General features: G+C 42.5%; 1 long non-coding RNA gene across 1 annotated transcript; it reads left to right on the top strand.

Annotated features, from left to right (window-relative positions):
- The first annotated feature begins 4655 nt into the window (after window positions 1-4655).
- Window positions 4656-9260, top strand: LOC140689421 (uncharacterized). Its single transcript, XR_012064352.1, has 2 exons — window positions 4656-5256; window positions 9036-9260. It is a non-coding gene; the product is annotated as an uncharacterized lncRNA (long non-coding RNA).
- Window positions 9261-10209: the final 949 nt, after the last annotated feature.

The following is a 10209-nucleotide window of genomic DNA, read 5'->3' as shown; positions in this document are numbered from 1 at the left end:
GCAACATAACCTTATTAAGCTCCAATCAGTAAACCTAACAAGAAATACATAAGAATCTATTTCAAAAAAACTATAAGACCTTTTAAGAGGAAATCTAAGTAAGGAGACTAACATATTGTATTCTTGGATGGGATTGAAGAAATTAATTTCTCAAAATAAATTTACAAATTCATTCAGTCTCAATAATAATCTTAAAAGGATAGAAATTAAAACCTTAGTGAGTTGTTTCTAAAATTTATCTGGAGAAGAAAATAAGAATGTCTAAGAAAACTTTTTTAAAGCAAAGAATATTGAGGGAAGACTCACCTTTCCTGACATTTTTAAAAACTAGAATTCACTTAAAAATTAAAAGTGTTAAATTAGTATAGAAATAGCACGGGAATAGACAGAATCAATAGACCAGAATAGAAATCCATGTATATAAGAGAATTGAGATGAAAATAAATGTAATATTTCAAATCATGGGTAAGGAAATTCTGTTTAATAAATGGTGCTGGGAAAATAAGCTATTGATTTTTTAATAAAATAAAATTAAATCTCTACCAAGCATTATCCATAAACACAAATTATTTATGGATTCAAGAGCTGAGCATAAAATAAAAACTAGGGAACTATAAGTAAAATATATAGTGATATTATTAAAATTTAGAGGTTAGAAAGAGATAAAAATCCCAGAAACTACTGAATGGCCTGGTAATTTAAGTTCTCTTAATGAAAAATAAATCATAAGAAAAGTTTAAAAAGTGAAAAATCTTAAGAAATTATTTGCAAGATATATAATACACAAAGTATGAATATTCAGAATACATAAAGAATATAAATCAGTAAAGGACAGCACAGTAGAAAAACAGACGAAAATTATAACAGACAAGTCACAGAAGAACTACATCAAGCCAGTAAAAACATCAATAGATGCTGAATCTCACAAGAAATTATGGAAATGCAAATTTAAAACACTGATTTTTCTTTTTTTTTTTTTAAACCCATCACCATCCTGGCAAGAGATTTAAAAAAAGGGCTTGTGTAACTCAACACCAATGACATAAACAGTACAAAACGGGCAGAGGGACTAAATAGATATTTTCCCAAAGAAGACATACAAAGGTCCAACAGGTACATGAAAAGGTGCTTAACATTACTAATCACCAGGGAAATGCAAATCAAAACCACAATGCGCTGTCACCTCACACCTATTAGAAACACTATCCTGCAGAAGACAAGAGATAACAAGCATTGGTGACGATGTGGAGAAAAGGCGACCCTCCTGCACTGGCTGGTGGGAATGTAAATTGGTAGAGCTGTTATGCAGAAAAGTACGGAGGTACCTCAAAAAATTAAAACCAGAACTACCATGTGATCCAGTGATCCCACTTCTGGTAGTTCTAGCTGTAATTTATTGAGGAACTCCCATACTGTTTTCCACAGCTAGCGTAATTGCACATTCGCACTGAAAGAGGAGTTTCAGTTCTCAGTCCCAGCTGGGTGATGGGGGTCAGGTTAACCTCGGCTTATTCATATGTAGAAGGGGAAGAATAATCTGTCCCTTACATTTATTTTTGAGAATAAAATTAAAAGAAAAGAAAGTAAGATAAAATAATTGCAAGCTTGCTATGCAGCCTTGGCACATAGCGTGTTCTCCATAAATGGACAAATTATCGCGGATAATGATAGTCATGGTGTTGATGACGGTAGTGGTAACAATAATACCCACACCTCACACTTCTTTGGCCAAGGACTCTGCTAAGTCCTCTCCACATAGCATCTCTTTTTATCCTTGTAATCACCTGAGGTAGCATGTACTACAGTATAGAACATCTTCAGTTTATCAGTGAGATCAAGTTCAGTGACATCTGAGGTCATTATCAGCAATTAATAGACTCCAGGAGTGGAGCTGAAATTCGACTCCCAAGCGCCCACTCTTAAACATATTACTGGTTCTCCTTCCTTTGAACCAGGAGCCAGAGCCTCACTTAAGTACCCAGAGATGCAAACGACCCAGACACATTCTGAATATTGTCTCTTGAGGTGTGCTTCGTGGATTGCTTGCAGCAGATTTACCTTCAGAACTAGAACTTGAGAATGCAGCCCTGAATCGCTGTTCTTTCTTTAAAAAAACGTAATCCCCAGATGACTCTGATGTACTTTGACTTTTGAGAACCACAGATTAATCAGTCAAATGATATGGCAGGAATAGGGAATGTATGTGCCTTGGCCACATCTCATCCTCACATGCTTTTTCTTGCTATCAGCCTAACTATCCAATTTCAGGTGTTTTTATTTATTTGTTTGTTTATTTTTTCTTTCTTTCTCTTCCACTGCCAAGCATCAATCATGACTTTCTACCATCCTTCGCACCTATCCAGGACCCATTCCTCTGACGACCCGGGGTTCCTCTTGTCCCTGACCCCTCTATTCCACTGGAAATTCAGTCAGACTGAATTTCGTTTTCCCTTAGTCTAGGTCATTAAAGAAACCACAGAGGGGCCAGGTCCTCTGGATGAATTATATAACCCTGTAGGCACATTGGTTCTGAGGAGTATGCAGGCCGGCCCTGGGCCAAAGAAGAGGGCTGCGCGTCTCTGCCTCTGCCTTGCAGGCTCCCTCTCTCCCACCCTCCTCCCTCCCCTCCTCTTCCTCCTCCTGCTTCTTCTCTCAGTGAAAAGATGGAGAGTACATGTCTTACCTGCTTCCCTTCTCTGGCCATATCCTTCCAATCCCTGGCATCTCAGAGTTTCTAGGCCAGTATACATTCATTGCTAAAAGTTTTCTCATCCCGCTAGCTCAGGGGAAAGCAGAACCCTGAAAGTCCACCTCACAGCCTACACACATGGAGCTCAAACGCTTCCTCTGTGGGAGACACGTATGTTCTTCTGCGTGCTTTACTCGAGCTGGAGCAGTTCAGGATGGTCTATATGTTTGGAAGCGCCAATGAAACAGACCATCTAGAATTTACAGCAGTGTCCCTCTTCCATGGCTGAACTGGCCTGTCAGGGGCAACAGCAAGATTATTTTGGCAGCTGCCCCTGTCCCCAGAGAATTAGAACAAGAGGGAGAAGCTAAACCTGTCTGCGATGCACCCGGCTTAGACACAAAGGAAACGCAGGACAAAGCCCGCCCAGCGCCACTCTCTCAGGCTCGGTCACGCTCTGGCCCCAGCTTAGAGCTGTACTTGAGGGTTGTTGATTTCACTTACATTCTTCCTTTCCAAACATGCATAAAGCAGGGTCAGCAGGCAATGGGAGTCCTTCCCCCCTTTCCCCTCCAAAGTTTCCTGTCTGTGGGCGCCCCGCAGATTTGCAGCAGCAATGCACCAATAACTTACTTCTAACAAAAAAGCCAACAGCTTGCCTGATGGCAGTGCAGCTCGGATGGGAACTCCCCGACTAGTCAAGGAGGGAATGTGGATATTGTAAACATTTATTCATCAGGCAGTAGGCCTCTTTAATCCCCTGCCCTGCCAAACCTTCATGCTGGCCTCTGACCAACCGGCCAGGACTTCAAAAGGAGCGTGCTGGGGGAATCCTGGGGACATTGGAGGGTGCAGACTCTCGCCCTTGGCTGGACAGGCTGGCTGCCACGGTGGTGTGGAGAAGCTTGAGTTCATGCTTAAGGGGTTTGGAGTGAGCCCCTGGACCCCAAACCAGGCTGCAGTCCTCTTCCAGGGCAGATAGAAAGAAGGCACAACCTCCATGGGGGAGGCGGCTGGAGGGTAGGGTTGCCAGATTTAGCAAATAAAAATACAGAACACACAGTTAAATCTGAATTACAAATCAATGATTTTTTTTTAGTATGTGTCCCGTGCAACATTTGAGACATACTAAAATGGTTTATCAGAAATTCGTTTCACTGAGTGTCCTGTATTGTATCTGACCCACTCTCTTGGGGGGTCTTTGATGTATCGTGGGCCTCTTCTGGCTCATGTCTTTCAGGGATCAGTGTTCCTCCTTGCAGCCTGACCTGTAATGATAGATCCCTTCTCTCCCTCTCTTTCCTCCCGGGGGTATGCAGGTGCATAGATGCAGTGAACGCTTTCATGTCACTTTCTGGCAGTGAACCCTCAGCGTGAAGCCAGATTCTCCCAGTGGGCAGGTGCCTCTGTGGGAAAGGAAGAGGTAATTCTGAAGTTATGTTAACTCCTTGGAGCCCCCAGGATTCCATTCAGGAAGAGATCTCCTGAAGACAGGAACGCGAAGCAGCAAAGCTTCATCCAAGGGCCTCCTTTCAGCAACGTGGATGTCTCTGTGGACAAACTCTCCACTTAGCTCATCACTGAGCAACTGGGAATGGCTGTTTTGTTTTATGCACAAAGCAGATCAGCACTGATGGCCAAACCCGCCATTGGTGTTGCCGGATTGCCAGAAACAACACTCGTGTGCCTGACGGTGGTCTCACACGTTGGCCTGGGAATGGGGCTGAAAATACCCTGTTCTTCAGGCTCAGGCCTCTCATTTTAGGATGATTGTAAGTCGTGTTGCACAGAATCCTCCGTGAAGGCTGAGCAGCCTAGATCCTGAGCCCTTCCAGTCCCATGCCAGCCAGAGTGGTTTCATTCTTAACAGTTTAATAGCTAGGATTTTCCCTAATTCTGTGTTTGAGAGGAAGGTGCTGTTAGCAAAAAGCAAGTCTGAAAATAACTGATCTAGGATAAACTCTAATTCCTTGGGTAATACCTCTGCTTGAAAAGAGTGTCCACATTTCATCAATGCTTTTCTGAAAGGCTTCACATGGCACTCCAGGCATGCCATGCATTGGCACCATGGCCCTCGGTTCCCAGCATCCCTGTGCCTCCTTCCATTTATAACAGATAGTTCCCTAAATAGCCCACACTCCTTCACGCCTCTGCTTCTCTATTTTGAAAATCTCTTCTCATCTTCCCCAACCTGATTCAAGTTGGTCCCCCATGGAGAAGTCTCCAGCTTCCTCCTCCTTCTTCCAGAGTTGGAAATAGCTCTCCTTCGTCTGCCCTTCCAGACAGGTTTGTCTGCATCCATGCTTTGAACACATGCTTCATTCATTATTCGTCGAGGCAACTCTCACCCTCGATTTTAGCTCTTGGAGACTAGGAAACTGGTCTGGGTCCCTCCCCAAAGCCAGGGCAGGACCGCACGTGCAGCAGTCCTTGAGGGACCGTCTCCTCGCCTGGACTGCTCCTTTTCCCATCGTCCGCGCCAAAGTCCTCCTCACCTTCAGGACCAGGATGGAAAATGGCTTCCTCCTCGATGCCTTCCCCGACTCTGTGCCCTCACCAAACACGCTGTAAGTGCTTTTACTATATTATTGCATTCCACTTACAATCATTTATTTAGATGCACATCTTGCTCCCACAAAGACAGAGCTTGAGGGCAAAAACTGTCCTATTCATCTTTGTAAGAGAGCTCAGTGTCTCGTATTGAATTGGTACACAAACAATGAGTATTGAATGAATGAATGACAATTGAATCCAAGATCAAACGGACAAAGTTCGATCTACTGCTGTTTCTTATACATTAACAGTACAGTTAGGGAAGCTGTATCGTAGAGGAGATTAAGAACATGGGCTCTGGACTCTGATTGAGTTTGATCCCCAACTTCTCCACTTACTAGATAGGTAACTTACCAGAAGTGAATTCACCATTTGGTGCTCCACTTTTCTCCTGTGTAAAATGAGAGCAATTATTCCATTCTCTTCATAGGATGGTTATACGAGGCTCAGATTAAACAAGGTCAAGTCATTCTGACACTGTTAACTATCAGGGCAATGATGGTGATTACTATAGTTAATCCAATTAAGATGCATTACACTTCCATCATCGGCATGATGTTTTAGCAACATGCATCCATTTCCAGCCCTTCTACGATGTACACAGTTAGCACAGTACTGCTTGCCATTAAGTGTGTCAGGGTAAGAGCCCAGCTCCCCGCTGAAACACAAACAAGTGGCCAGCCCAATCCACAAGCACAAGATGAAAACATCCTTCCTCCCTGACTCCATCACAACCCCATCGCTGTGGACAGGTACCGACTGCCCCTCGGAGGCAGCCCTCCATGCCCTGAGTGGCCCCGGCCCTGTGGCAGATACTTCACGTCTGAGGCATCACGTCTGGTTAGAGGGGTTCTTATAGAGTCGCGCCTCACCTCCCACACCTCACACAGAGCCAGAGTTGTGAAGGCCCTGTCTCAGTAACCAGCCCTGGAATCAGCGACAGCGGGGGCTGCTGTAGCTCAGACCCATCTCTCTCCACTGGGGTGCCGTTTTGCCTTTTTATAGCGATAACTTTGTCTGATGGCTGAAGTGCCTTAGCTCTGTGGGTTCTTATACAGCGGGCCTCCTGTGTTCATAGGTTTCACACTCATAGAGTCATCCAACTAAGCAGATGGAAAATACTGGGGAAAAAATTACAGACGTGCAAAAAACAAAACTTGAATTTGCCATATGCCAGCCACTATTTACATAGCATTTACATGGTCTTAGGCGTAGTCTAGAGATGATTTAAGTCTACAAGAGGCTGTGTATAGATAATATGCAAATACTATGCCATCTTACGTAAGGGACTTGAGCGTCAATGGATATTTGGTATCCAAGGGAGTCCTGGAACCAATCCCCCACTGATACCAAGGGACAACGGTAATCACTTGAGCTTCTGTAGCTCTTGGACCCTTTAGGCATAAAGTTCTGCTCCTTAATAGCTTGGTTCCTGGCCAGTACTTGTGTCTATGAGGCATGGAAATGGGCCTGTGGAAGGAAATTCATCGCTCTGGCTGCCAACCGTTTTCTCTCCAAGGCACATTCAAGGGCTTGTGAGAGTGCAGTCTGGGCTGGGGTGGATGGAGGCAAGAGAAGACAGGAGAAACCACAGCCTTCCTGGCAAGTCCTGTTCATTTTTCCTGAAGTTTTTTTTTTTTTAAATCTCTATTAGGGATCATTTATGTTTTAAAGTCATTCCCCTTCAAATCCTTTTCTTCCAAGTAGGTTTTTGGTTGCCAGTAGAAGGTGGACAGTAATGGGCAGAGAGAGATTGACAGAGGAGCATCTGATAATGTAAAAATACATCACTTTTCAAATCAGCCAGAGTGAAATTTGAGGAAGACCCGGACTTGAGGTTGAGCTGGGTTAAAAGACACAAGTCGGGATAATTGTAGACCTACTTCCTCCAAGTTCTTAATAAGGGTTACAGCGAAAGACTCAGCAAATACATCAATAAAACAGGTGGAAGTCCTCATGACTTGGGGACTGGCCTCCATTGTTTGAATCATTGTTATGAAGGGAATGTAAAGACAGGTTACTACACCCTGCGCCAAATATCCACTGGACTGCAGGCTCCATGAGGAAAACGGGGACTTCACTAGTCTTTTTCATCTCATATTCTCAAGGCCTAACATAGTACCTGGCGTTTAATAGATGCTCATTAAAAATTTATGGAATGGAAGAATGATATTATTCTTTAAATGACTGGGTATAAGAGGAATTAAAAAATAAAATGTAAAGTTCTGTTTTTAATTGCTCCTCGGGTAGCAATTTCAGAAAGTCTACTTTTTCCTTCAATTGTCAAGTTCATGTGCTCCCAGATTTCACAATGCCTGGAGGTGAATTTGTTCATTCATTTATGTATTCAACAAATTACATCCAGCTAATAAGGGGGCCAAAAAAGATGAAACAGACAATGCTCTCAGGCACCTGACAATCTGGTGAATCACTGCAACCTGTACACGATCCGGGAGCTTTCAGAAAGCATTTGGTAAAGGTAACAGGTATTTTTATTTAGAAATATGTAACAGAGCCTCTTAGACCTGAACTTCATTCTCTCCAAAAGAAGAAAAAGCAAAATTTCTTCAAAGCATTTATAATCCAACAGAGAACCTTGGTTCTCAAAAATAAACCAGAAGCTCACGTGCTACAAAACAACTCAATTTCCTTTTCTATCGGCATTCCTCCTGCCCTCCCCCACACCACCACCACCAAATGGCAAAACTTCCCAGGGCCTTCTCTTCTTCAAATCTAGCATATTTCTAACTACTGTTTTTATCATAGGCAGAGGCAGCAAATTCCAACTCAGTGTGTCTGAGAAATAAATAACAAACTTTCCAAATGACTGACCAGTGATAGACACGGATAGCCTTTCTTATGAGAAACGTTACAAGTCCTACCTGGATGCTGCTGGGTGGACCTAGGACCCATCCTGCTTCCCCTGCCCCTTCTTCATCATAAGCCTCAGGAGTCCAGTGAGGAGGCAGGACTGCCTGTCCGCCCGTAGATAGATGCTGGTTAGCTCCAAAAACAGCTGCCTCCAAAAAAAAAAAAAAAAAAAAAGTGAGAACCAACTGGGTCTCTGACAAGAATGTCAGAGAAGCAGAAGCCTGACCAGGCACTGGCTCACTGGAGACGGCACTGTGTGGGCTCTGTCATTTCTGAGTGCCCCAAACCAATGGTTTTGACTTCGTCGACCATTCAGTACCATGTCTATCTCCCTTTCCGCTTTCTTTTCGGCAAAGTGAGAGGGGAGTTTTCTAAGTTACCTCTGAGGCCACCAGATAAAGCTCCAGATGACCATTTCCCTCAGAATATACCTGCATGTATTTTGCTGTCATTTAATGAAATTTTACAGAAATGCATTAAAACAAAGCTATTTAGAGAAATTTAGAAGTTTAGTTCTATAGCAACTCTGGTTGCTCTAACAGTACCACGATATCAAAGATTTGGGCTAGTAGTTCTAAGCAGTGCCCTTTAAAGGGTATTTTGGAAATTTCTAGGGGTGTCTCGGTTACACAATGTTGGAGGGCACTTTTTTCATTCGGGGAAGCTAGGGGTTCCAGACATCCTGCTGAGTTTGACAATTCAGCATAAGGGAGAACTGTCATGAAATTTGCAAGATTTTTCATCTTCTAAAAGGACCATCTTGTAGCTGAGAAACTTATTTACAGTTACCTTAATATAGAATCTTTGTTTTTACATAAATCTAAATTTTTTTTTTATTTTTTGGTACAGTTTTAATATGAAGCAATTTTCTCGCAATGCAAATTGAGGGAAGGGCTTTTATTTTCTTTTTCACTTTCTCTAGAACATTACCAAGAGCTATTCACCATTTCAGAAAAATCACAGCCTTCAGCAACCGCTTATGGTATTTGAGCGACCAACATAACTTCCCTGTCGCATAAGGAATGACTCAACATACAGAGGCAAGCATACGACTGCTTCCTGCTGTCTTCACGTGAAGATTGGACCAAGCATTTTGCATATTAAGATACATAGTGTTTCATAGTAAAGTACATTTATTTATTTCTTCCTTATATTGTAGATGACATTTTAATTTGTTGCGATTGTTAATATTATGTGTATAAATAAGTTATACTATCTATGAATCTCAGTTCAGGATAGAAAAGGAACAGAACCACAAAGTACTTACTACAAATACATGTGTTAGGTAATATGTTATATTCTTACTCCTTTTAAAAATCTGCTGAAAGTAGAATGTAACACACAAAGCAAACACTTGGAATCCTCACCACCACCACCACCACCCCCCCCCCCCACCGACCCAAGTACCACAGCAAATTCTGCAGTCCTCCTACAGCCACCAATATGCAAGCAGCACCAAATACCGCCCTCTGCTACAAACGCAAAAAAGACAGAATTCTTTATCTAAACGAGCATTTCAGTGAATTCCAACATTTGTACTGAATTAAGCTATTAGACTCTATTAGACTGTATCTCTGGTTAATTCTATATACTGTAAGAGAAGGAATTTTTTTTCCATATAAAAAGGATTTTACATTTTTTTAATAAAAATTGCATGTGCTGTCATAAAATGCAGCTGGAGTTTATTTGCATAATATCAGGTTTCTCAAAGTTTAGCGCAGTAATTAGATACTGCTGTCATGATGAGAGTTTGGAGCTGGGCCGGGCGGGTTTCTGCAAAGCTGTTGCCATCTCAAACTTCACCCACTCCTTTGGAAGCTCCCCATATTTCATTTGGTGCCAGCATAAAAAAAAAAAAAAACTATGGAAAAATATCATCATCATCCAGACTCAGAGAAAAGAGATTTGCACTGGTATGTTGAAATAATACAGATATTCATCTGTTTGGGAGAGTTGAGCTGTTTTGCCTGGAGACCCGTTTCTTCTTCCCCCTCCCACCAATTTACTTAGTGATGCTGAGACGACCCCTCAATTTTCTGAGTTTAAAATTAGTACCTTTTGGAGATGATCTTATCATCTTCACGTACAGAAAACTC

Source organism: Vicugna pacos, chromosome 3 (assembly GCF_048564905.1).
Source record: "Vicugna pacos chromosome 3, VicPac4, whole genome shotgun sequence".
NCBI classification, from domain to species: Eukaryota; Metazoa; Chordata; class Mammalia; order Artiodactyla; family Camelidae; genus Vicugna; species Vicugna pacos.
Note: the sequence above shows the minus strand (reverse complement) of the source record. Positions and strands in the feature narration are given on the sequence as shown.